General features: G+C 42.9%; 2 long non-coding RNA genes across 3 annotated transcripts in view; one reads left to right on the top strand and one right to left on the bottom strand.

Moving 5' to 3' along the window:
• Positions 1–12,557, top strand: part of LOC147021749 (uncharacterized) — a 48,808-nt gene extending 36,251 nt beyond the window's left edge. Inside the window, exons 2-3 of the long non-coding RNA XR_015060915.1 lie at positions 4,620–5,557; positions 6,624–12,557. This is a non-coding gene — a long non-coding RNA (uncharacterized LOC147021749). The remainder of the gene's footprint in view (positions 1–4,619; positions 5,558–6,623) is intronic.
• LOC147021748 (uncharacterized) lies at positions 75–27,948 on the bottom strand. Of its 2 annotated transcripts, XR_015060917.1 has the most exons (4): positions 27,892–27,948; positions 1,342–1,454; positions 693–755; positions 75–580 (listed from the first exon to the last, which is right to left on the bottom strand). It is a non-coding gene; the product is annotated as an uncharacterized LOC147021748 (long non-coding RNA). The 2 variants fall into 2 exon arrangements; XR_015060916.1 differs by having other exon boundaries at positions 693–1,454.
• Positions 27,949–27,991: the final 43 nt, after the last annotated feature.

The following is a 27,991-nucleotide window of genomic DNA, read 5'->3' as shown; positions in this document are numbered from 1 at the left end:
AATAATTTGTTTCCGTTTCATCAGAAAGACACCGCTTGAAAAACGAGTGTTTCAAGGGTTGAAGAAGAGAAGAAGAAGCGGGATCAAGCTTTGACCTCATATTTCCAACTGTAACGTTTATTATTCTACGACAGCAGGAACCCTTTAGGACATGGAAGAAACCCAAAATTATATATGGTCACACTTCTCAAAGCAAATGAAAAATCTATAAAATGAAAAGGAATGAACCCACAAACAACCACCACGGCCACGACAAGTGTGTGCTGCAAAATATCATTTTTCGCACGTTTCACTTCATTTTACACCCTCATTGATAGAGAGAGACATGCAATATGTTTTTGAAATTCAACATGCTGTCTGTTGATTAAACCCATCAGCGAAGAGACCGGCTGGCACGCCGAGTTTAAATAAAATATGATAAAAGGAGCAACGTGCATCCTGATGAAGAGAAAAAACAAGGTGTCAAAGTTTCAGCAACGTGCACGTAAACTAGCGCTGGGCTTCGTGTTGCACACCTGTAATCTGGCTGTTTGGAGGCTTGTGTTGGGGGATTGCTTGAGGACAGGGACTCTGCACTGTGCTGCGAAAGATAACACAAAACAGCTTTCCTGATACGGTCTTCCTAAACTCAGATTGTAAGTCCAGACCAGATCTGTGATCTGCAAAAGGTATCATGTAAAACCTGCACAAACCTGTTCAGGGTTGAGTGTTGGTGATGAAACCAGCTCCTCCACCAGGTAGGTAGGTAGGTCCACCTGATGTGGAAGACACCCAGCAGCATGAAAGACAAAACCTCCCAAAGGGTGGAGGACCTCCTTTTGAGCAAACAGCCATCCATATCTGATGTCAACTGTGTTTGTAGATGTCCTCTTGCAGTTGGTTACCTTCCCGAGGAGTCTGGTGGCAGGATTTGCCCTCCATCCACCACAAAACACAACACTCTGAAAAACGCACTATAGTGTGTTGGGGTGGTACAGAGTTGTTGTCCACCTGACTGCAGTCTTTGTCTGCAGTTGTTATCCTCTGGTTAACCTGAGGTGGTCCTGCAATGTCCTATTCTGGAAAAGTGGGTGCTCTGGAATGTCCTATCCTGAAGAGATGGGAATGGGCCAGGCATCTGCTTGAGCGATTGCTAGATGGGGGCGCCTGGTGTACCGTCGGAAGGTGGATGCAGCAAAGCGTCTTGAAAAGTGCATGCTCACATTGTATGTACTATGCATGTACGGAGGCCATGAAAAATGCAAAAAGATAAAAGACAATCCACGACTTGGACGTAAATTGGTTGGGGTCATTATGATGGACCCACCCCTCCCCCCGACTGCCGACAACCAGAGTGTTTACCTTGAATGCCAAGCTTGTTCTTATCCATGGAATATTTTTCACCATGAGGGATCATCCATGTCCCTGCTGGGCTATGGACTGATGTTACATCACTCTTCCCAATGGATTGGCACCTACAAAACAAAGTGGAAATGACAAACGAACAAATGCATCCTGCAATGAAAGGTGAGGAAAATTCTACTGTTGAGTCGGACAAAAAGTTGCGTTTACAAGTTTTTGCGTTTACAAAAGCATTTTTGCGTTTTCAAGTTTTTTCTGTGAAATGCAGCGTTTTGCGAATTTGAAGCCAAAATACTCACTATTTCAATAAAATCACGCGTTTTCGCTTCAGAATAGTGATGCAGAATGAATTACAATACCCTGGCATTCTATTGAACTTTTTATTTATTGAAGTATGCTTGAGTAACTTTAGTCTGTTAAGTTATTAGTTATGAATGTAAAAAAAAACAAACTTTTATTCAAGTTTTAAAATCCATCAACATTTTCTATTGCTATTAAATTTATAAAACTCCACTATAAAAAATAATCCAAGTAAATCTATGTATACTAATACAGAAAATATAAAAGATTTTCAATATAATATGCATATTATTTGGAATGCACCTTTTGAGTCAGACAATCTTGGAAAGTGGGGAATGACATTCTGACATATGGTGAAAAGGGTGCACGGGGCAAAAAAGGTTGAGAACCAGTTATAAGCATTGCAATGTACCCTGCGATTCATAACTAGGATGAACAGGCATTTGATCATACGAGTGAGGAAAGTGAAAACAACAACTTTATCATAAAGAAATTGTTGCGGCCTGTTCCAAGTCAAGGTTAAGTTGAGCAGGCCAAAAAATATGGCGGCTTCAGACCCCAGCGAGGTTACCCAGGAAACGCCTTAAGATCCCAGACAGCGAGGTGGCCGAGGATCACGAGGTGGCTGTTGCTGGTTTGCTGAAAATGTGAAATTTTATTTTCCACAACATTTCCCATTTTTGTACGATCTTCCATTATATGACCCATCACTTTGGCATAGACAAATAAAAATAAAATGAAATGTTTCGCTTTGAAAAGTTTGTTCATTCATTTTGCTTGGTGTGCGTTTAAGTTTCAATGGCGATACCATGGTTCTATTCTGGGGGTAGGAAGGCAAAATAAATTATTTGATAACAATGAGTAAAAAATCTTTTCAGTGTTGAAATAATGAATCACCACACAACAGCAGGAAAGCTGAGAGGTATGCATGCTTGCTCTGTGTAGCCTGGATTTGAATCCCGACCCAGCTATAAACCGTCATCCTGGTGTTTCACAGGTCGGGTGATTCATCACTGTACTCTCGGATGGATGATATAAACTGAGCATCACATCTGCTGGAATACCTCACCCCTCTCCCTCCCTCACCCCTATGCCTTCCTCACCCCTGGCCCACTTTCCACTCTCTTATGCCTCTGCCTCTCTCATCCCTATCGCACTGCCCCAATCTCTCCCTCCCAACCCTACACCCTCTCTCCCACCCCTCACTTCTTCACCCTTTCCTCTTCCTTCCTCTATCTCTCCTCTCCTACCCCTTCCCCTGCTCCCCAACCCTCTGTTGAGGGGACTAGCATGTACAAATCAGATTCGGAATCAGCTGACCAGTGGTGTGCAAATGTCGCTGCATGTACGAACATGCATGTATGCAGGCAGACTTTTGCCAGGAAGATAGCATGCATTTTAAATGCTCATACACTAAGTCTCAGAGTGTGTGTGTGTGTGTGTGTGTGTGTGTGTGTGTGTGTGTGTGTGTGTGTGTGTGTGTGTGTGTGTGTGTGTGTGTGTGTGTGTGTGTGTGTGTGTGTGTGTGTGTGTGTCGTTGATTGGCATCTGTATGTGGGTTTGAGAATGTGGAATAGAGACCTCGCAGAGCGTGTTCACAGTATCCACCATTATTTCGGTAAAGGGTCAGGATTCATGGACCAAGCTGTGAAGTTTTCTATTCTCAAAATTTTGCGACAAGGTCTCTCTTCAGGATTGTCACTGAGCCCCGGACAGCTTCCAACTGTAGTTCGTTTGTAGTAATTTTCCCAGGGATGGTTTTTTAAATCTCTGAGGTTTTTCGTTAACATTCCCAGGGTTCCAACCATCACTGGTTTAACTTTGGCATTCCTCAGCTTCCAGGATCTTTTCACTTCATTCTTGAGGTCTTGGTGTTTGGTCATTTTCTTGATTTCTTTATCGTTTAGTCCAAAATCACTGGTATTAACACCTCAATCAGCAATGCCTTCTTCTCTCTTTTTTTGTACCAAAGTATGATATCTGGTCGCAACGCTTAGTTTTCGATGTTCACTCTCGATGGGATCATTAGGTCATACGAGAGTGGTAGGTACTTCCATGTTTTCAGTAATTACTTTTGGTTCATGTTCCCACAAATTTTCTGGAACTGGGATATCAAAAGGTTTTGCAGATATGCCAGTGGATTACTTTACAAACTCCATTGCGTCGTTGTCTGTACAGCTGTTCTGACATGAGTTTGTTTTTGTGTGTTTGGTCATTAAGCATAACATATCATGTCATTCTCTTTGCTAACCCCACCTCCACCCCTCACCTTTCTCTCTTCTTGTTTTTATTTTTTTATTTTTTATTTTCTCTCTCTCTCTCTCTCTCTCTCTCTCTCTCTCTCTCTCTCTCTCTCTCTCTCTCTCTCTCTCTCTCTCTCTCTCTCTCTCTCCCTTTCTCTCTCTGTCTCTGTCTCTGTCTCTCTCTCTCTCTCTCTCTCTCTCTCTCTCTCTCTCTCTCTCTCCCTTTCTCTCTCTCTCCCTTTCTCTCTCTGTCTCTGTCTCTGTCTCCCTCTCTCTCTCTCACCCCTCCCTCCTGCAGTTAACAGCAACATTTGGTGAGGTGTCGCTCTCCATCCCCCCTCTCCTCACTTTTATCCCCTTCCTAGTTTCCTCTCCCCTCCCTCCACCCTCTCCCCTCGTTCCCTACTATCTCTTTCCCCTTCCCCTTCTTTTTCCCCTCCCTCTTCTCTTTCTCTTTCCTCCCCTCTTTCCCCTCCCCCCTTCTTCCCCTTACTCCCCCTCCTCCTCTCCCTCCCTCTCACCCCTTAATATCACCATCAGCGAAGCGATGGGTTGGATGTATTTGCTAGTTTTCAATCAATGAATGGCTGTCACATGTCGGATTTTTATCCATGGCCAGTTGTGATTTCTGTACTTGATGCCTGACTTGTCGTACCTTGAGTGTAATTACAATTCGATAGGTTAATGCATCACGACGCTGGATCTATGTTTTGCTTTTCTGCTGCCATCTCGCAGATTTTGGTTGGCAAAGATTTGAAGTCGCTGAACATCGCCTGGCTGCGAGATCAGATGGGAATCGTGTCGCAAGAACCCGTCCTCTTTGATTGCAGCATTGCTGAAAACATTGCGTATGGAGACAACAGCAGGCAGGTGATGCACCATGAGCTGGAGGATTCAGCACTTGCAGCCAACATCTATAGCTTCATCGAGGGCCTGCCTGAGGTCGGGCATAATTCGACTTTCTGCTTTAACATGGGAGAGGTATTGATGATCGTCGTTGTCAATGTAATGATGTCATTCAGATGCAGCATGTGGCAGCAGGCTCTTGCAGGCGGTGGAAGCATCAGTTTTTTTCAGGGGAGTGGTTATGCCGCTGATGCGGTGCCCCTTTAGGTCATAGCAGGAATTTTACCAAGATGCGGGCGATAGCTCACCTACTCTTCGCAAATGACACTGTGTGGGATCTTTATCCCTTCCAACTAATGCCCACAGACTGGATACCCAGTTTAATGTCTGTCCGAGGGACGGTATGCACATTGATGCCAAGGTGAGACAGTTGAGAGACGAGTGTGCATACCTTAAGGCTATCCTTCCAGCCCTACAATGTAATGATAAATTCAGTAGTTGGATATTTTTACTCAAATACCCAAGTTCCTCCAGGGCTCCAGGGCAAAGCCATTTCTGCTGATACTATCGCTGTGACAAAACTACTCGTGACATCATGATTTTGCAAGCATACGAACTTTATGCATGCAACCTGAAAGTTCTTGCGGCATAAAGCATACTGTGTGCTGTTGTAGACCTAGAAATATAACACCCGTGTGGGAGAAAAAGGAGCCCAGCTTTCAGGTGGGCAGAAGCAGCGAATAGCGATCGCCCGTGCACTAATCCGGCACCCCAAGATTCTGCTGTTGGGTGAAGCGACATCAGCATTGGACATGGAAAGTGAGAAGGTAAGTCATGCTGGCAGCTGAGTGTCCCAGGAATACCTCCAGAGTGGCTGAGAGGTATATATCATACAATGTAATGATACATTTTCGTTGAACATTACATCTATGTTATAGCTGAGTGGCCAGAAATATCTTCATTACAATCAGAAAGTATACAAAGATATAAATGTTTTGTAAACTTGTGTCATATCCACATCTGATTTGTTTATATCCGGTCAGTTTACTTCACTTGCATCCTTTAAACTATTGGCAGGATCTGTTTGACCATAATAATGGCCTAAAGAGGCTTCTGGATTGGCTGAACTGTCTGAGCTCCTGTAAAGTAATCTAGTTTCAGATCACTACCTCAATGAATAAGACAGAACCACTCAAGTATTACTTGCTGTGGGACTGCTTTGGCAGTAACCCATGATACAGCATCCACCCGTCCAGAGCTAAGACCACAGCACAGAAACATTAACGACTTGTTTTGGGCACTCTGACGATGGAATTGCCAAAAGGGAAAAATGCTCTTGTGTAATATAGACCGCCTTCGCTTGAATGAAAAGCTACTGCAGCCATTTTTACCACGAATTCTCCTTGAATACAAAACTAGCAGGGGTACCTGGCATTGCCTGTTGCTGTTGTAATCCTTTTGGCATTTTGAAGAAATCAAATTTTGATTTTGCTTCAGAGGCGCAGAGAGAATCAAATTTTGCACGAAAGAGCGATTAAAAAAAAATAATTAAAAATCTAACTTTTTCTTCAATTTTTTTTTTTTTACCTAAAACACTCTCAGTCACTCACTGATGAACCTCTGAAAGTTTGTCAACGATCCATTCAGCCATTTGTGAGAAAAATGGCGACACGCACATGCACACGCACACACAGACAAATGGCTCAATTCGAGTAACACATTTGCCATTTCAAAATTTGCTATTATGACGACTCAGTCAGTTGAAGTCTGTTTGAACATATCATACACTAGTGATTGCTAAACAGTATGCAATTGCATCTTTCTGTTACACTGCCATGGTTTTTATTTTAATTACCATGCCCAATCATGTTTGGCATGCGTTGCATTTCCCAGGTGGTGCAGGAGGCGTTCGACTATGCGAGAATGGGTCGAACCTGCATCATCATAGCACACCGCCTTTCAACCATCTAGAATGCCAATCGCATTGCTGTCATTGAAAATGGCTTTGTGGTTGAGAATGGCACGCACAACCAACTGTTGGCAAAGCAAGGTGCCTACTACAGCCTGGTCAATGCGTATGTCTCTAAAACGTAGAAGACCATGACGTGTGCTAGTCCACTTCTCCATAACATTTTCTTTGTTTATTTGTTATCAATCCTGGAACTGGCGTATTCCCTGGGTAGGATATTCCTAAAGTAGGGAATACTGACATGATAAATTAACTTTTGCAAATTAATAATAGTTATGGTGAGAGTTCACTCAGATGTAAGGGGTTTCCTTGGAAGCCGGTTACCGGCGACCCGCAGCCGTCTACTCAGAGAAAAAATGTCAAAGGTTGCTGCCTACTTCAGCATCGATTTTTTTGATGTTTTTTCTTGTTTGTTTTTTTTGTCACCACGAAATCTCTACACCCCCTGTTTTGAAATCAGAGACGAAAACACATTAGTATTTCGATAAAAGCGGGCTTACTTTTACTGTTAGTACTCTCGCCAGGTCGAGCACAACACTGACCTAAAAATAACACAAGCAGCTAAAACACGCCTCCTGCAATAGAGAGTTCTCTGCTTTAGCCTCGTTTTGGACTGTTGGCCTGATACCCTGATAGCGTACAGCAATGACCTCAAGAAAATTAACTTTGTAGGCCTCGCAGTTTCGGTGCCGAAACGAAAATCCCTGTTTGACTTTGGATTTTCGAAGAAGTCCAAAGACATGGGAGGTAAGCTTCTGGCCATCAGTAATTGGTCGAAACTTGCACTCTTGCGAGTGTGACGGTGTTGTTGTTTCACGAAACACGTGTTTCACCGAGCTTTTGTCAAGTGATGCGGCTCCAAAATACACGGTCACCCGTTGTGCCTTTTTATTTTATAAAGTAATTAGCCGATAAGCTTCAAGCAGCATTTGTACATGTTATTATTCGTGGTTATTTGCACTGAAAATTGCCGTTTATTCACTGAAGTGAAGGCCAAGTATGAGCAGCTGTGAACTGGCCAACTGAATACTGGTATCACAGGTACATGCATGTACCATAGACTTGCGAGCTTTTCTTGACGGAATAACAAGACTATTTTAGCGGATAATGTACAGTGGAAGTTTAACAAAATTGGGATTGTGACTGTGACGCAGTATTCACACTTAGACTGTTTGATTGGTTGACTGATTGAAGCTAGCTGACATCAAATAAAGAAATTATCAGAAAACGAGTGAAGTTAAAAACATGTTTATCATTCATTTTCAAACAATAAACTACTCCAAAGTTATTAGTTTGAGCTGTTTATTAAATCAAAACAAAACACAATAAAATAATAATAAACAATATTTAACAAAGTATCTAATACTTAGCTTTACAAAGAAAATTTACAAATCTAATACTTAGCTTCCCTATGCTTAAGTCATAGACTCCTATAGAGAAGGACTGGAACCTCCCATGCTCGGGGTTTGGAACTTGAGTCTGAAGGATTAACTTGAGTCCGGGGCTAAAATGACTTCTAGAAGGGCTAGAGACACGATCTCGGGATCCATATTGGGGTTTTTGAGGACGGCGAGTTCAATAGTGTCATTTTCAACACCACCTGAGGTCATCTTCAAGGTCAAAAGGTCATATTTCAAGGTCAAATTACTGATTTTTGGTATTTTTTGCCCGTTTTTGTGTCTAACTCATGAACGGTGAGAGATGGCCGATTGTAATTAGATGCAAGTGTGTCGAGCTGTCAAACTTTGATATTTATTGTCATATATCGTATTACATAAACATTATATGCATGTCACAACACTATGCCTATTACAACTATGTCCATGTCTATCACTAGTTGGAGAGCTTTTCTTGCCTCCTGAGGCATCCCAAAGCTTTTTCTGTGTCACTTACATTGAGGACATGAGCTTTCAATAGAATGTTAGCTAAAGTCGTACATGCAGCTTTACTACTAGCTAAAGGTGCATCTACGGAGGATAACAGCTCAGCAAAATGAAATCGGCAACGCATTTTAGTCTTGTCATACAAATTATAGGCATTATGTACAAAAAAAAGGTTGACAGAGTCGGCACACTCAAACCACCTCTATTCAAATTATCTAGAAACTCAGATGACACCTCGTTACCATCTTCATCATCAATGATCTTCTCCATACGAGTGCTATCGCCATATTTATGAACAAGGTGTCCGGCCAAATAAACTACTTTATGCTTAAGGGCATCGTCAGACCCCAAGAGATCCTGAGTTTCTTGAGGAGTAATCTCGTCAATGAGTTCACTTCGCTCATCTGGATTTATGGAAGTTGTACAGTTCTTGTCGCAATCAATCACATGAGAACTATATTCGGGCATAATGTCATGCTTAATGAGTGTTTGCAAATTTACAATTTTAGCTGCAGCCATAATGTCAACTACATCAATGTGGAAGTTTCCACCGCTTCTTTGCCTGGCTTGGCCGAAAAACTTTTCCAAGGCTTCATCTGCAAATATAGCAGGAAGAACGTAGTCAAAGTCTTCCTCTGCCAGAAGATGCAGCTGCGACAGAAGGAAGGTGAAATGAGGAAGCTCGTGTGCCTCAGTCATCCAACAGAGCTGGCTTATTACAAGCTGAAGAATTTCCTTGCTTGTGCATTCATAGATGTTTACCTGGTCAGTTATGGATCTAATCTGGGACCATTTTGAGAGCAAGCTGTTCTTCTGCAAAGGAAAAAGTCGTTTGGGCACCTCAATGCCATCTTTCTCAACTTTATTCAAGAATAGAAATCCAAAAGGTGAGTGAACTTGTTGGAAATGAAAGAACTGCTTGACAGTTTGTCCAGTAGCATCAGATCTTGATAGGTAAAGGTTTTCCTGGTCTTTTATGACGTTAATGCCAGGAAAATAGGAGCTGATTTTAGCACAGAAGTGGTCGAAATCTTGGATATTGTCTGCAGCCTCATCAGCTGCCTGCATCTTCTCAGCTCTTGATTCTGACGTAGAAGATGATGGGCGTGGGGCTGAGGTCACCTGCTTCAAACTGATTTCAGTACTCCAGGAAATATTGATGGGGGTCCTTTGGGTCGTTTGCCACCTCTAACTGACACCCAACCACAATTGAAATGTCTCACAAATATATATCTCCTTTAAGCACCTCAAGCTTTCTTTCGCATTTGGCATTGCCAATATCCATCTCTCCCTCTCCTCAGTATCTTTTGGGAAGGATATGACCTTTACACAAGGTGTCCCATCATAGTTTCCTCTACAACCAAAGCAGCTGCAATGATGTGGCATATTGTCACAAAAGCAGGAAACAACACAAAGATCCTGTCAGATAACCAGCTGGACAGTTTCTGAAAGAGAAACAAACAAAACATACATTAGTTAACGATGATAGAAATCGGCAAGTAGGTGCAGTAGGTGCACAATGTCATGTTTTGTCATAGACTTTACAAAAGTTTTCCTCTATGAGTTCGACAGAAAAACGGGCAAAAAATACCAAAATTCAGTCATTTGACCTTGAGATATGACCTTTTGACCTTGAAGATGACCTCAGGTAGTGTTGAAAATGACACTATTGAACTCGGCGTCCTCAAAAACCCCTATATGGATCCCGAGATCGTGTCTCTAGCCCTTCTGGAAGTCATTTTAGCCCCGGACTCAAGTTAATCCTTCAGACTCAAGTTACAAACGCCGAGATCGTGAGGTTCCAGTCCTTCTCTTTCGGAGTCTATGGCTTAAATAGTAAATCAGATATTTAGGGAGTTATGAAGTTTAGGTGTTGTCATTGTTTGAGGTGGCCCTCAACTTCTGGCTAATGGTCGGCCCTTTTGAAAAGCAGTTTCTCACAGTGATGAATTCATTTGGACTATTTTCAATTATTCCACTGCTTAACATCCAAGCAATTTTCATTACATTTAGTGAGTACATTTCATTACATTACATTACATTACATTACATGATAATATGAGAACTATCTCATGTTAGAAATCATGCTGGAATGCATCTCCAGCCATCTAGGATCCTCCGGCTTCCAGGGCCGAAGGCGGGCCCTGGACCCCGGCCATACAGCTGCGCTCGCTTCGCTCGCGGTGATGGGAACTTGCTACTTTTTATGGTAGCCTCCTACTTCAAAAAAAATGAGGAAACCCCTGGATGTATAGATGTGGTTACCTCATTTCAACCATCTGGAATGCCAACCACATTCTTCTCAATGATAATGGCTGCTTCATGAGAGATCAAACAATGCACACATTGTCCATTTCCTCATTAGCTTATCCTCCTGAAAACTATGGGCGAAATAGTTTGACTTGTTTATTGTCAACATCCCAAAGCACAGTTCCTTTTACTGTTAATATTATTCTTTTTAAAGCTTGACTGTGTTTTTTTCCTAAATATTGTCATTGGTCCTGGATGAACTGTTCTTGAGGCCAACAAAAGAGTCCTGGACATGTCATTCACTGTTTGGGTTACCTGTACTTGAGAAGGAATCTTCATCAAATTCACCAGACCAGGTGTGTTCACCAAGCCCAACCGGACAATTTGGATTCCTCTTACAATTTTTCCTTCAGTACATTCATATTTGCGAGAAAGAGGACTGCAGCTTTCATGATGATGGCTTGCAAACATATGTCCACACATCAAAGATGAAAATGCAAACAGACAGGCTTCAGGTGATCATAGTTGATGCTCTGTGCTTGCAGTGCAGAAGAAAAACTTAAACTTGGTACACCACTTTCACATATTCATCTTGCACATTCTCAGGTGCAACATCTGTGGTCCACGTCCAAGTTGACCAGAGGATCACAGGTGAACCTCTGCCACCTTGCCTTCTACATTGTTCATTGCTTAACCATCGCTTCTCATCCCTTTCTTTCATTTCACTTCACTCACCTTTAAAAGCTGCTTTTGCCTTGCCCTTATCTGTTCAGAAGTTTATCTCATTACCACTCAAACGTCTTAACCACTACTCAGTGAGTCCAGTGCCTTATTGTAACCAGACCGTCGCACCAAGCATATTATAACCAGACACGGTGGCATAATGGTTAGGGCATCCGCTCTGAGTATGGGAGTTCAGCGGTACAAATGCCAGCCGAATCCTACCAAAGAATTTAAAAACGGTACGTGCTGCTTCCTTGCTTTATTGCTCTTAATTTAAAGGATAGAGCATGGGGGGAAAAAAACCCATGGGGAGGAAAAAGTTCCTCCTTGATTGCCCAGCTGTGATGACGTCGCTAGCACCCAGAGAGCTCAAGGAAGTGACGTCAGTTCCCCCAATCTCAGCAGCCGTGTTTGTGTGAAACTTAATCCGGTGTTCTCATGTATTTGTGGGTATGTGTACGTTATTTATATAGTTCCTCCATGAGCCTTATCACCTGGAAAAACAAAATCAAGTCAAAAACTTCTGAATAAGAGTCAAAAACTCCTTAATGATGTCATTTTTGACGTTTTATGGAATGAAATGCCTTTACATGCTTTTGCATTCTTACTGAGAAACAAAAATCATTCCTTTCTTTTCCAATGCAGATAAATTATGATTATTAACCTCCGCCATCTTCGAAGATGGATGGAGGTTACTGTTTTCACCCCTTTCTGTTTGTTTGTTTGTTTGTTTGTTTGTGAACAGTATTACGGAAAAACTCCTCGATGGATTTCGACGAAACTTGGTGGGGGGGTGAGGTATGGTCCAAGGATCATGCCATTACATTTTGGACTTTGTCCCCCCCCCCCCCAAAAAAAAATTGTTAGATAATTTTTTTTTTTTTGCATTTCTGCATGTTTTAAGTGATTTCCAACCTCCCACCCCCCCAAAAAAAGAGAATTTTTTTGCATTTCTACATGTTTTAAGTGATTTCCAACCCCCCCCCCCAAAAAAAAATTGTTACCCCCTGAAAAAAATTTAGAGAAAAGAATTTTTTTTTTTGCATTTCTACATGTTTTAAGTGATTTCCAACCCCCCCAAAAAAGGAAAAAATATATATTTTTGCATTTCTACATGTTTTAAGTGATTTCCAACCCCCCCACCCCCAAAAAAAATTGTTAGAGAAAAAAAATTGTTATAGAAATTTTTATTTTTATTTTTTGCATTTCTACATGTTTTAAGTGATTTCCAACCCCCTCCGCCAAAAAATTGTTAGAGAAAAAAAATTTTTTGCAACTTTTTTTTCAACAAAATTTGATTTCTTTTTTTTTGCATTTCCACATGTTTTAAGTGATTTCCAACCCCCCTCCCCCCCAAAAAAAAAATTGGAGAAAAGAACTATAACTGTCAGCACTGTTGACATCATATTTAACGAAAAAGATATAAGGTTCACTTGAGTGACCCAGCAGCATTGGCGGCGGAGGTTTTGCACTCTCCCGAGTGCTCCCCCTCTAGTTTCTTCTGGTTTGTTTTATGTAAAAGACTGTTATTTTTTTTGTTGCAAAAACATTTTGTAATGCTCGTTTTGTATAATGAAAATGCTTTTCTTTAATTTGCAGCAAAAAGCCATTCATTGATGAGCATTATTATTTCCTCAACCTGAGATGAGTCATTGGAATCAAAATGATACTTGTGATTTACCAGAATAAATGTATCACATATGCATTCACTGTTGTAATGTACTTTATGATGAAATTTTTGGAATAAATGCTTTATTGATATACATCAATTGTATTTGCTGAAATTACATCTGTATGACTGAAAAATGTCGCGTGTTTAAAATTTATCTTAGTGTTACTAAAACCATGTGAAGAATCATCTTTAAATGGTTTCATGTAAAGTTGTGTATTGTATTTTGTGCTTCCATTTGCAATCTTTTAATATTACCTACTAGCGGATCTACCTGTTGAAAACGGGTGATTGGATGGTGCAGGTTTCCAGAGGATTATATAGACGTAAAACAACAAAACAATCCCTCGGTGACGGAATGACATGCCGCTCACAAGAACGCCTGCCGTGAGGTCATCGAACATTGTGAACCCTTTGAGAAAAATATTGTTGTGGGCCGGGGGTCGGTGGCGAGAACAACCATTAGGTGGGGAAGTTTATGCCGTCTCCCACCAGAATCCCTGGAATTTATAGGCCGTCACTCCGGATAACTCCGAAGCCGGCGGGTCGATTAATCGACCGTGAAACGCCAATATCTCAACCGCGTGGTGTAGGGTTAATTGTCTAGATCCCAATATACCTAAGTAACCATGCAGCCTTGGCTACCGGGGATTCACGCCCTCAGAACATCTGGCCGAACCGGATCACCCTACCAGCTACGGTGGAGTATCAACTTCCACCGACCAACTCCGACTCAGATGCAGTCGAGCGGGCCTGCCCAGGACGTTCCGGCTACGATGTACCGATTACCGGGGATGAAACCCCATCTGAACTCAGACCCGGACCATGCTGGACCAAATAAAGAAAGGACAGAAACGAGCTGGGAACATTTCTAATAATTTAATTACAGTAAAAGACAAAGGCAAGACTTAACGCGAATATGCAGGAAGTATTTACAACGATCCAAAAACACTTATTCCGTTCTACTTAAAGACGGGCCCACACGCAGACACACACACACACAAAGGAAAAGAAAACCCAGAGTCTTTATTGGACCCTCGCAGCCGTGGAGAGAGACCAGCTGGGGATCAGAGTTCAGTGGGTACCTGACCGTCAGAGGGAGGGCATGCTCCATGATGCGGCACCTGACAAAGGTCGTTGGTCCGATCCCCAGTCGCACGTGGGGAACTCGAGGCTTGTGGCGGAGTTCGGGTGACGAATAATCAGGGTCCACGGAGGGGGGGGTCAGGGTCGCTCTGTCCTTCCTTGTAGAGGGCCAGCAGAGACACGTTCGCCTCCTCGATGGCCCACTGCTCAACCCTTGTGACAGCAAAAACCCCTTCGTACAGCAATGTAGACCTCCTGTGACCACTTTTCGTAATCACTCCTCGTAACCACCCCTTCGTAACAGCAAGAACCCTTAAGAACCTCTCAGAACTCTTGTGCAACCCACCAACGAACTCCCAAAGAACTCTCCGCAGAGGACGGTGTCGGTATTTTTATGGAACTCCCTCAGTGGGGAGGGGCCTTGGTGAAACTGACGTCACTGTTTGCCCTGATTGGATGGGGCTCCCATGGGTCCACCCTTTCTGGGCAGGGTTTCAGCCATGCAGGGAAAACCCCACCCCCACTCCACGAGTGCCCATACTCGTTCAAAAGAAGTTACAAAGTTTGTGGAAGCTGAGAAGGAACTGCCAGAGATTCTGCCTCGGACAGCGAGTCGCCGGTTAGGCGAGTGAAGCACTTGTTCAGTGGTGTTGTCGGTTTGTTTGATGGTTGGATTTAATAACCAAACTAAAATAAATCATAACACACGTTTTTGATCCTCCCACGAGACAAAAGGAAGGAGAATCTGACCACATACTTAACGGAATAATTGGCTTTTGGGACCTGAATGTTGAGTGCTCATGGTTTCCAGATCCGTAACAGTATTATTTTAAAAGACCACATGAATCAGCAAGAAAAAAATGATGATGGCAGGAAAAAAATATTGGTATGAAAAAATTGAATTTCTGTATTTCATTGTGATGTTTTGCTTTGATTGATGGGAATGGTTGATAATGTAATTGTTGTTGTGAGATGACTTAGAATCTCGTACTTGCACAATTATTATTGTTTTGTCAAAAATCATGACCTTCGCCACTGAACGTGTTTGGAGGTTATGATTTAACCTCTGTTTGTTATTCGCAAAATCGAAAATTTGCAAGTATATTGGATGCTCTGGTCTGTTTCGGTGGACGCAATAAGTACAGTGTCTTCAGGAGGTATTCACACCCTTTGACTTTTTCACATTTTGTTGTTACAGCCTGAATTTGAAATGAAATAAATTGAAATTTTTTGTCACCGATCTACACAATATACCCCATAAATGATAGTCAAAACATGTTTTTAGAAATTTTTTTTCAATTTAATAAATCATGAAAGGCTGAAATGTCTTGTGTCAATAAGTATTCAACCCCTGAGTCAATATGTTGTAGAAGCGCCTTTGGCAGAGATTACAACTTCGTATCTTCTCGTGTGTGTCTGCATCAGCTTTTCACATCTGGATTTGAGTATTTTCTCCCATTCTTCCTTGCAGATTTTCTCAAGCTCTGTCAAGTTGGATGGGGAGTGTTGGTGAACAGCAATGTTCATGTCTTTCCACAGATTCTCAATGGGATTCAAGTCTGGGAGTTGTTTGGGCCACTCAAGGACTTTCACATTCTTGTCCTGAAGCCATTCCATTGTTGCTTTGGCTGCATACTTGGGGTTATTGTCCTGTTGGAATGTAAATGTTTGCTGCGGTCCAAGGTCTTTTGCCCTCTGAAGCAGGTTCTCTTCAATGATTTGCCTGTATTTGGCTCCATTCATTGTTCCCTCTATCCTTACAAGTCCCACAGTCCCTGCTGCTGAAAAGCATCCCCACAGCATGATGTGGTCACCACCATACTTCACAGTGAGGATGGTGTTAGGTCGGTGATTAGCTGTACTCAGTTTCTGCGAGACATCATGCTTTGCATTCAGGCCAAAGAGTTCAATTTTTGCCTCATCAGACCACAGAATCTTTTGTGTCATGTTCTGTCTTTCATTTGCCTTTTTGCAAACACCAAGCATTCTGTCACATGCCTTTTTTTTTTCTCAGGAGTGGCTTCAATCTGGCCACTCTCCCATAAAACCTAGATTTGTGAAGTGCTGCAGAGACTATTGTCCTTCTGGCAGGTTCTCTCATCTCAGCCAAGGAACTTTGTAGTTCTGTCAGAGTGGTCATTTGGGCCCTTGGTCACGTACCTGACCAAGGTCCTTCTTGCCTGGTTGCTCAGTTTGGTCGGACGGCCAGCTCTAAGAAGTGTGTGTAGTTCCATATTCTTTCAATTTCCTAATGATGGACCTCACTGTGCTCCTGGGAACTTTCAACACTCCAGAAATTGTTTCATACCCTTGCCAAGATCAATGCCTCCTCACATTTCTATCTGAGAGTTCTCCAGACAGTTTCTTCAACTTCATGGTGGAGTTTCTGCTCCGACATGCACTGTCAACTGTGGGACCTTATATAGAAAGGTGTGTTTCTTTCTAAATCATGTCCAGCCAATTGAATTGGCCACATGTGGACTCCAATCAAGTTATCGAGACATCTCAAGGATGATCAAAGGAAATTGGATGCACCTGAGCTCAATTTGGAGTGTCAAAGCAAAGGGGTTGAATACTTATTGACTCAAGACATTTCAGCTTTTCATTTTAATTATTTTGGAAAAAAAATTTAAAACATGTTTTCACTTTGACATTATGGGGTATTTTGTGTGGATCAGTGACAACATTTTTTAATCAATCCATTTTAAATTCAGGCTATAACAACAACCAAACCAACCAATTCAAACAATAACAACCAAACAATCCAACCAGTAGCACCGCATCACAAAAAAATGTCAACGGAAAAATGCAGTTTAAGTGGTTATGGAGTTGGACAGGGCAATAACTGCCTGAGGACAAAAACGAATCCTAAAGTGATTTGTCCAACACCTGAGTGACCTGTATCGCCTTCCAGATGGCAAAAGTTGAAACAGGACATTGGCCAGATGCGAAGCATCAGAGACTATCCTCTGGAATCTATTCACAGTACGCTTTGTGTAAATTGAAGTCAAAGAGGGCAACTCACATCCAATAATCCCACCAATAGTATGCACAACCTTCTATTGCTGGGTGCAGCTGCCATACCACACACACAGAGAGAAAGTCAAAACAATTTCAATAATGGCATGATAAAACTGGATGAGAGTCTCCCTGTGAAGACCAAAATTCTTTAGCTGCCGCAGGAAGTAAAGGTGTTGCTGAGCTTTCCTGATTATAATATCTGTGTTGTGGTCGTACCTTAAACTAGTGCAAATGGTTGTACATACCTCAAAGTTTAAAGCAGTTAACAATTTCAATAACTTCACAATTGATGGTAAGAGTGTTGACTGAACTTTTTGTCCTATGAAAGTCAACAACCATCTCCTTATTCTTTGCAGTATATTCAGCTCGACGTTGTGTTTGCACCATGACACAAACCCATTGCTTCCTGAAGGTATTCTGACTCATCAGAATTCATGATAATACCCTCAATGGCTGTGTCATCAGAAAACTTCACGAGCTGTACAGACTTGTGATATGAAACACCCAATCATTGGTGAAAAGTGAATGAAGAAGAGATGACAGCACACATTCTTGTGGAGCACCAGTATTCAAAAAATAGTCTTGGACAACTTATTGTTTCATTTTACTGTTTGTGATTGGTTAAGGAGAAAATCCAAAAGCAACTTGAGGGGGGAACAGCATCATCAACAGAACGATTTTCCCAATCAGCAAACTAAAAAAAAGATCAAGCCTACAGGTGGTGATAGACTTAAGATTCTTGAGAATAAAATGCTCAAACACCTTCATCACCACTGAGGTAAGAGCCACGGTGCGATAATCATTGAGCGTTGTCACCTTCAATTTCCTTGACACAGGAATAATAACAGAAGATTTAAAACAAGGAGGCACCATGGACCGTTGCAAAGAGCTGTTGAAAATACAAGTGAAAATAGAGGACAGCTGTCACGATCAATGCTTACGAGTTGCAGTGGAAACACCATCACAATGCTTAAGTTTGTTTATGGTGTGTGTTCCCCCTCCATCTCCTCCTATTTCCTCAAATGGCTGCACAGCTGACACCTGTAGTCAAAACTAAATATGGAAAAAATAGATTCAAAAAAATTTTTCCCCCTATTTTTTCCATGTGACAAATTATATTTGAAATAGTGAGTTTTGAAACCAAAAAATAAAAAGAGGAAAAAATAGGAGGAAAAAAATTCTTAAATAACGAGTTTTGCAACAAGAACAAATCGGTAAGAATAGGAGAAAAAAAATTTAATCGCGAGTTTTGGAACAAAAATAAATGGAAAAAAAATAGATGAAAATAGTGTTCCAGGCCAGGGGTCGGCCGCCAATCGACCGCTCTGAATGTCGAGTCGGACCGACCGATCGCCCGGAATATAGATCGCCACCCGGATAACTCCGAGCAACGGGTCCTTGTACAAGAACCGAAATACGCCAATCGGCAGATCACGTGGGGGTGGGGTCAATTTCCGATCTTCAATGTACCTAAATACCCACGTGATCCAACTACTGGGGTATTCCACCCTCAACGGATCTCGTACGGAACAAACCTACGAGTCGAGCTTATCCGTGCGTGATTCCGAGCGGCGTAATCACCGAGAACCGTCGGTCCAAATGTCCCCCTATTACGGCAAACCAATGGCTTTCTAACTCCAAACACACGAAATGTTCAGTCAATGAGGGAATGGATGCAATGAGCAGGTTTATTATCTTGCCAAAACAAAGTTTTTGCAAGATATGTTAGTCAGCTTGTATGTTTTTTTTTTTTGTTTTTTTTTGGTCTGTAATCTCATATAAAAAAATTATGCAGAGCACAGTTATCATCGGAAATTTTTGTAACTTCGCATATCAGAGGCCTATAGAGGTCCCTTTCAGTGCACAAAATTTTGAAGGTCAAGGTCAAAGGTCAAGGTCACTTTGGCGCAAATCAGGGGAGTCGATGAAACCCTTATTTTTTGAGTAATTTTGATCGGATCGTCTTCAAACTTCATGGGAATATAGTTCATGGTCTGGCGCTCAGCTGATTAATTTTTGGTGGCGATTGGCCTTGACCTTCATGGTTAGCGCCAAAGGTCAAACATATTTGACCCCAAGGTCAAATTTTCAAGTTTCCGGAACCATATCGTGTAGCACCTCAAATTGAACACCTCGATGAGTGCTTTGTAGATATGTCAAGCTTGAGACATTATGACGTCATTTGGTGACGTTATGAGGCAAACGCATACTTTTTATGGTTACTCTGTAGAACGATTCTCATCGGAATCTCTCGTCGGCAGATATTCCTCAAGGAGTCGCTCCTCGTGGATAGCAGCTCTGTTCACCTCAGTGTGACCTTAAAGAAGTCACACGTGGTCACCTTTTGGCAAGATACGGGTCACCCTGCGCGTGACATTGGTTTATTATTATTTTTGGTTGAGGGTTTAATGGCGCTGTCAGAGCCAGGAGGCTCTATCCACGCCACGCACCAGAATCTGATCAAACTCGCCTACAGCCATAGCCCTTCAAAGGCAGATACATTTTAAATCGGTCTCCCACATTCCTTCAGGAATTTTAATACCGCCTTACAGAGTTGAGGGTGCTTCCAGTTCATCCGCCGCAGCATCACCTGCAGGTCCAACACCCTTATCGCCATAACTCTTATACGCCGTACGAGACGCTGCCTCGATTCCCCATAGAGAGGGAAATTTAGAAATAAGTGGTTTAAATCTTCAGGTTTTCTGCAGACAGCACAGAACCCCGTTGGGTGACATCCAATTCTATGGAGGTATGCATTTAAGCGACAGTGCCCGAGTCTTATTCTACAAAGCACTACCTGGTCCATCCGGGATAGCCTGGGGAGCTTAACAAGCGGAACCACCTCTGACTGCACCTTGTGAAAAAAATCTCCCCTTTGTGCAGGAGTCCCACTGACATTGCCATTTTCCCACAATACGGTCCTTGATCAGACCACTTGATTTCTGAAGGTCCCAAGGGGATTTGGGTGACATTGTCCATTCTGAGGGCCTGCTTTGCTGCAAGGTCACTGGCCTCATTCCCCCTGATGCCCACATGAGCAGGGATCCAGCACAAATCCACTACCAGACCCCTCCAGTTCATGATCTTATACAAATGCCAAGCTTCTAGGACCAAGTCATACCTGCAGCCACCCTGTAAGGATTCCAGCACCTGTAATGCCGAAAGTGAGTCCGAGAGGATAACTGCACTAAGGATTGAACTCGATTATCCATTCCATAGCTCGGACGATTGCAAATAGTTCCGTCGAGAAAACTGAAAGATGATCGGTTAACCGAAAAGCCCTGACCACACGGACATTGGCGATACATATAGCCGCTGCTGTCCTTCCTTGAGAGGGTTCTTTGGACCCATCCGCATATATATGCAAATATTGACTCCAACTTGTATTTATAAACTCGATAGCCAGGATGCGCTTTACCACAGGATTAACTGAATCCATTTTTCCCCAGAGATCCATGCGGAGACGAAGGGGTTCGAGTGTCCAGGGGAGGGCCAAATGGGGACTTTATGTTGGGGGCTGACTGGAAGGGAGTCCAGCTTCATTTCCTTGGCGAACTTGATACAGGCCAGGCCAAGAGGCAAGGAAGCAGAGTTGTTGTCTAACTTCAGGTATTCCCAACAATTTTCAAATGAGGATTTGCCAGGATGGCTGTCCCCAGAAGAAATGGATCTCGCCCAATATTTCATTCTCAGCATCTCCCAGCGAAGGGACAAGGGCATCTCACCTATTTCTACCAGAAGGGCAGACACTGGAGTGCTAGGAAAAGCACCTAAACATACACGAAGGGCTTTTGACTGGACAGTCTCAAGTTTTTTTTTTACAGTTGCTCTTGGCCATATCACCGAAAAACAGGCATCCGTAATCCAGGTGGGAACGAATTTTAGCTTTGTATATCATGAGAAGACTGTCACGATGTGCTCCCCACTCTGTTCCAGAGAGACAACGTAATAAATTTATGCCTTTGGCACATTTACCTATCAGCTCCTTCACCTGCGGGGTCCAGGTTAGACCCTTATCGAAGGTGACTCCTAAGAAGGACACCACTCGAGATGGATGGAGGCAAGTACCATTAATTACCATTGCTATGTCATCCGTTCTCTTCTTACGGGAAAATATGATAAACTTGGACTTATCCGCTGATAGTTTAAAACCCCAGTCTTCGGCCCATTTCTCCACCGAATCCACAAAGCAATGTCGTCAGCAAACAGGAATAACTTGCTATGGAGTTTGCGGATGGAGGCAACATCATTTATCATAATAATAAAGAGTGTTGGGCTTAAGCAGCTTCCTTGGGAAATGCCCTTTTCAGAATGAAACGAAGAGGAGAAGCTCAGGCCAACCCTCACCTGAAATGTTCTATTCGATAAAAAGTCACCAATCCAATCGTGCATTCTGCCATTGACCCCGAGATTACTCAGTTTATAAAGGAGGCCATTTTTCCAGACTGAATCGTATGCCTTTTGGATATCGAGGAACACTCCCAGAAGAGACTCCTGATTACCTTGGGATTTCCTTGCATCATTTGCCAGTGCGGAAATGTGATCCATAACGGACCGTCCCTTTCGAAAACCGCTCTGGCCTTTATACAATAGGTTGTTCTTTTCCAAGAAGAAGACCAATCGGTTATTCACCATTTTCTCCATTAATTTGCAAACAACTGAGATAAGCGATATGAAGATGGGACAGTGCCATCTTTCCCCTCTTTCAGGATAGGAATTACAATAGCGTGTTTCCAATCACAGGGAAGCTTCCCTAAAGCCCAAATCCTATTGAAGAAACTCAGGAACACTCTCAACACCCGATCCTCCAAGTGTTTGAACTTAAGGAACGATAACCGATCCGGGCCTGGGGCGCTATTCTTAACCGAACGAATCACCTGGTTCCGTTCCCAAATAGTGAAGTCAAGATTGAGTAAAGGGTTTGAAGGCAGAACTGTATTGGTGATCACCCTGGTTTGACTTACAACTTGGGGAAAACGAGCCTCTAAAACGTCATCCTTTATGATATTCTCACTACGAGAAAAGAATTGGCCCACGGCTTCCGCCTTGTCTGCATTAGAACACGGGGCTATGTTCTGGGAAATGATCACTGGAAAAGATCTCCCTCCCGACTTCACTCCCTGTATACTTTTGACTCTTCCCCATATAGTTTTGAGAGGGGTATCCGGATTAACTGATGAACAAAATGATTTCCAAGAGGCAGACTTGGCCCGTTTTATAGTTCTTTGGGCTATCGCCCTTTTCTTCTTATACTTTATAACGTCCTCCAACCTGAGGGTTTTCCTAAGTCTCTTTAGAGCCGCCCATCTTCCCTGGATTGCCAATTTGCAATCCTCATTCCACCAGGGGACCTTAATTTTCCTACCCCCTGAAGGAATTGAGGTTGGGATTGTTTCGCAAGCAATGTTATACATAATTTGAACAATATTCTTATTGATGCTATCTATGTTGTGAACACCAATCTCTTCCTTCACTTCCCTGACACATCGATCTGAAAACTGACCCCAATTCGCCTTAGAAAAGTTCCAAGAAGCCAGACCGAGTGAGTCCACAGAACCCCTTTCACATTGGAGATTTGTGATCACAGGAGAGTGATCACTCCCTGGGTTGTCATCATGGACTTCTCAATCGCATCTCGCAGCTTCTATTGAAGAAATAAGAGTGAGATCCAGAGGGGACATCTTTCCTGGGGATGGATTTATACATGTTCCCTGTCTGTCATTTAGTATCACCATATCGAATTCATCGATCAAATCCTCAATAATATCGCCGTTCCTATCAGTGTCTTTGGAGCCCCAGAGAATATTATGGCTGTTGAAATCGCCACAGACAAGTACCACCCCCTCACACCTTCTAAAAACCTCCTGAAGACTCTTGAGCATCAATGGTTGGCAAGGATTATAGGAGTTTATAACTGTAATCCTCCCTCTCGAGCCATGGACCTTGATAAGAATACACTCCAGCTCCGTAATGTCTTCCGTTTCCATGAAGGGAACACCAAATTTCACCATAATGCCACATCCACCCCCTTTACCTCGAGCTCCATCCATATGAATAAGGGTATACCCCGGCATATGGAATCAGTTATGCTCCTTGAGCCATGTTTCTTGAAAACAAATAATATCCGGTTTAGTTAACAACTCAGAGACGTATTTTTTAAATTCGGACCCGTGCGCCACGAGACTTTTAGCATTCCATTGGATTATTAACATAAATTACATTGGGTCCTGAGACTGTTTGGCATCAGGACTGGTTTCTCTCTCTTTTTTATTGCCCGTCTTGTTAAATATCTTATTAATATCCTTGGTAGAAATACCATCCCAACCCAGATGTTTGCAGGCTGCTGAAGCAGTAATGCTTATCTTCTCCGATCTCCTTTGTACAACAGCTGTGCAATTTACCACCTCAGTAATAAATCCAATGAACCCCAATTTAGAAATGTTCAAAACCACCATGGCACTTGAATCCTCAGTTTGGCAATCCTGATCTATTGTCTCCGTCTGGCAACCAACCAAAACTGTTTGTATCTTAACCGGAGCTGGAGTTTTAGTAATCCTATTCGTTTCTTTGATTGGCAACACAACTTTGGGGACCTTGAGCACCGCCTCCGCATACGATAACTTCCCAGTGGTTTTCACTTGCTGGATCTGGGCTGCTCTTTGAAATTCCAGACAACCTCTGTAGGCTGCACTGTGCTCCCCACCGCAATTGGCACAGCACATCTTAACGCACGTACAACTCTCATACTCATGATCCCCATTACACTTGCTGCAACGCCGTTTACCCCGACAGGATGTTGCAGTATGACCGAATCTTTGGCATTTGTAACATCTTAAAGGGGGAGGGATATACTCCCGAACAGGAAAGGCTTGGTAGCCCAGGAACAATTTAGGGGGAAGAACCGGGATGGAGAAGGACACCACCACACATGTGGTATCGGCCTTCACACCATCCCTCACCAACATAAGACGACAAGCATCACCTACTCCCATGTCAGCCAAATGCCTCTTGATAACCTCCATATCAATGTCCAGGTCAATCCCGTAAATTACTCCCCGGCATTCCCTTAAAGACCTGGGGATGTGAGCAGATATTCGAATATCCCCAAAAAAGAGAGACTCTCAGAATCTTTTCCCGCTGGGCCACCGATTTGCACGATTTGCACTGGATCAGAAGGTCACCCGATCGAAGTTTCCTTGCACAATGTACGTCACCAAATTATTTTCCAATTACGGGAGCCAATTTTATCGGGTTATTGAAAATTAACGACTTGGACCCTTCTACAGCCGAAATTATAATTGGGAATTTATCCCCCGGCTCCTCTTTATCCTTCACCCCTTTCCGCACCTCTGACTACTCACTGCTTCCATCACAGGGCCTGCCCCTCTTCATGGCCGACACTCGAGAAGTTCTAACACTTCTTGACGAGGGCGCCCAATCATCCTCACCCGGTACCCCCTCCATATACTCTCATCCCCTGGGGATCCCCAAGAGTGAAAATAAGGGCCTTACCGATCAATACCAAAAATACAAGTACTCAGAACCAGAGGTGATACCGAATACCGGAAGTACTTGGAAGCACCCCCTCCGAGCAGGTTTACATTCACACAAGGACATTTATTATAATGAAACACGTATGCAATTAAATAAGGCAAAACACGTATGCAATTATACAAGCAACAAAAGCACGACAAAAGAACTACAACCGTCTACTTATTATGTACAGTCATTTACACTTAACAGCAGTTTCTACTTATTAGACGGGCCCACGGACACACGTACACACACACACACACACACACACACACACACACACACACACACACACACACACACACACACACACGAAATGTGGCTGAGGCCTTTAATCACAAGCTCCAGCTCGGAGGACAGGTGAGCTGAACCTCAGAGCTTGACTCGAACCTTTCCACCTCGTGTGGTCTTCAACTTGTCTGGACCCGGGCTCCAGCGAGAGTGAGCTGGATCCAATCGCCGCGATCCTTCCCGAGCTCCCGCGAATCCTCCCGCGCTTCTCAACACGTGCCGGTGAGACGAGGCGCCCATCCTTCCTGTCGATGCGTCGCTTCCCCGAGGAACCAACTCCAAGAAGAGGCCGACACATCGCACCAAGCCGGGAAACAAAATGGAGAACGACAAGCTCCACGAACCAAGAGGAAGAAGCCTCCACTCGCAGCTCGAGCGGAAGAACCGGCTCAAGTTCCTTCCAAAACAAAGCAGCAGCCGAAGCTCACTGAGCCAGCCGAAGCAAAAAGCTTCCGAAGGCCTCAAGCCAAGCAAGCCAAGCAGGACCCGATGGCTGAACGACTGCTCTCTCCGAAGCAAAAAAGCTTACTCCTCCCATGGGACTCAGCACACGAACTCTGCCCATGGGACTCAGAACGGGACTCCCACGAACTCTTTCGGGACTCTTTTTGAACAAAGAAAAGATGTCCTCTTTATCCTTCCCACCCCCTCCCCTGCACCCGGCGTGACTCATGCCCTCGTGATCCACCCCCCGCTCAACCACGGGTGGGAGGGAGTTGTTGACGTCACGGGATGGAAGGGTTCTTCTTCCTCTTTGCAGAAGAGGGGGAGGGACGTCTCCATTGTTTCGTTCCCTAACTATTAAATCGATCCGCAGCGCATCTAATCGATCTCTGAACATTTAAACAATGAAAGGTGAGCTATCTCAGGAACATGCACTTATTAACATAGCTGACGAAGGGAACCTGTATGTTGTGTGCAATTGAATTCCAAATTCGTAACAATAGATTTTTAAATAGCCAGCTTCAAATAAAAAAAAAATTGGAGAAAAATATTTTTTAAATAGGCAGTTTTTGAACAAAAATAGGGGAATAATAACAACCACTTTGGTGTAAAAAAAACAAAATATAGAAAAATAGTGACAAAATAACAACCACTTTGGTGGAAAACAAAGTACAGAAAAATAGCGAAAAAAAATAGAGGCAAATATGGTATAAAACAAAATCCAGGAAAATAGTGAAAAAATAGCAACCACTTTGGTGTAAAACAAACAAAGTCCAGGAAAATAGTGAAAAAATAGCAACCACTTTGGTGTAAAACAAACAAAGTCCAGGAAAATAGTGAAAAAATAGCAACCACTTTGGTGTAAAACAAACAAAGTCCAGGAAAATAGTGAAAAAATAGCAACCACTTTGGTGTAAAACAAACAAAATCCAGGAAAATAGTGAAAAAATAGCAACCACTTTGGTGTAAAACAAACAAAGTCCAGGAAAATAGTGAAAAAATAGCAACCACTTTGGTGTAAAACAAACAAAGTCCAGGAAAATAGTGAAAAAATAGCAACCACTTTGGTGTAAAACAAACAAAATCCAGGAAAATAGTGAAAAAATAGCAACCACTTTGGTGTAAAACAAACAAAGTATGGAAAAAATCATGAAAAAATAGCACAAAATTTTGAGAAAAAAAAAGGTCAGGAAAAAATAATGAAAAAATAGCACTGCAACCACTATGTTCAAATTCGTTTAAATTAAAAAAAAAAACAACACATAGGAAAAGAAACCTTTCTTTTTGCTATTTTTGGGAAAAGAAGTAGTTTTTAAATAGTAGTGAAATACCAAACATAGGGAGGGGCAATACCCCAGGGCGCTCACCTTGCTGCGGCTGGATAAGATAACCAGGGAACCACGAGCAGGCACGGATGACCCACAAAATATGTCACGGAGAACAAAGTAAATACCTATGGATTTTTTTTAATGTCGTGAACAAACTTTGGTATACCACGGGTGATGAAGATTGTGGTCAAGTTTTATCGGAATTGTGTGTCATTTCTGAGAAGAAAGCAAATCCATATTTTGGGGGGCAACACACCGTAGGTCCCCTTCGAGCCCGATATTTCCAATGTCATGAACAAACTTTGGTACACCACGGGTGATGAAGGTTGTGGTCAAGTTTCATCAGAATTGTGTGTAGTTTCAGAACCTTTTGGGGGGGGAAGGATCAACCCCCCCCCATACACTCCTTCCGTAGACCCCCTGAGACCCAGATTTTTTTATTGCCATGAACAAACTTTGGCATGTCACGGCTGATGAAGGTTGTGGTCAAGTTTCATCAGAATTTCACGTGTAGTTTTTGAGAAGAAATAGACCGTCGCCTGAAATCCGTACCGGGCCTAGAAAGTGATTTTCATGACAACATTCTGGGGGCAATTTGTTTCGTCAATTTCCTAATGACGTCATTCTCACGTGACGAAGATCGGCCGAGAAATATCATGAAAAACGATGATTGTTGGTTCACAACGGTAAAACCGAGCTTCATGGTAAAAGTTACACGACTATTGGAACGGTGTAGCAGGTGGTAGGTTACATTACACCACCTAATAAATGGTGAGAAGGAATTATTATATTTATCATAATCATCATCACCATCACCACCACCACCACCACGACATCGTGCGGAGTCGAGGAGGAGGTACTGGTGTTAAATCTTCCGATCATTCTTCGTCATCTTCGCAATTTTTACAAGACACTCTCACAAACATCACATCCACCACACGGGTTTCTAATCATCGATCCATACCTCCGATACCTCCCATTTCCACCGATACCTCTCCAACGAGGGGGGGGTGTGGTGGCCATGACGGTGTAGGTCGCAACGCACTGCTTTGTTGTGCGTGCGC

The sequence above is a fragment of the Eptatretus burgeri genome, chromosome 8, assembly GCF_056783735.1.
Source record: "Eptatretus burgeri isolate ZD-2024b chromosome 8, Ebu_testis_v1, whole genome shotgun sequence".
Classification (NCBI taxonomy): Eukaryota; Metazoa; Chordata; class Myxini; order Myxiniformes; family Myxinidae; genus Eptatretus; species Eptatretus burgeri.
The sequence above is the reverse complement of the archived record's forward strand: the minus strand, read 5'-3'. Positions and strand labels throughout refer to the sequence as shown.